Source organism: Nannospalax galili, unplaced genomic scaffold (genome assembly GCF_000622305.1).
Source record: "Nannospalax galili isolate Female #2095 unplaced genomic scaffold, S.galili_v1.0 scaffold645, whole genome shotgun sequence".
NCBI classification, from domain to species: domain Eukaryota; kingdom Metazoa; phylum Chordata; class Mammalia; order Rodentia; family Spalacidae; genus Nannospalax; species Nannospalax galili.
The window spans coordinates 524,370-525,088 of record NW_008353556.1 but is presented as its reverse complement, the minus strand read 5'-3'; positions in this window follow the sequence as shown (position 1 = coordinate 525,088).

The following is a 719-nucleotide window of genomic DNA, read 5'->3' as shown; positions in this document are numbered from 1 at the left end:
ACAAAATGGATTGAACTCCCCAGTCAAAAGACACAGACTAGGTGAATGGATTAAGAAACAAAACCCATCTTTTTGTTGTCTGAAAGAAACCCATCTTACTTTCAAGGACAGACACTATCTCAAAGTGAAAGGATGGAAAAAAAAATATAACAAGAAAATGGCACTAAGAAAAAAGCAGGCATAGCAATTCTAATATCTGCCAAAATAGACTTTAAACTAAAACTAATCAGAAGAGACAAAGAGAGCCACTTCATTTTGATCAAAGGAACAATGAATCAAGAAGATATTATGATCATGAACATATATTCACCAAACTCTGGTGCACCCAACTTCATGAAAACAACACTACAGGACTTTAAGACCCAGACTAATCCCAACTCATTGATAGTCGTGGACTTCAATACCCCACTGTCTCCATTAGATAGGCCAACAGGGCAGAGAGTAAACAGAGAGACATCTGAATTGAACAATACCATATATCAAATGGACTTAACAGACATCTACCCAGTATTCCACCCAAGCACCAAAGACATACTTTCTACTCAGCACCCCATGTAAACTTCTCCAAAAACAACCATATACTGGGGTACAAAACAAACCTCAACAGATACAAAAAGATTGAAATAATTCCACGCATTCTATCAGACCACAATGCAATAAAGCTTACAATCAACACCAGAAGAAACCCTAGTAACCACATGAACACATGGAGATTAAAC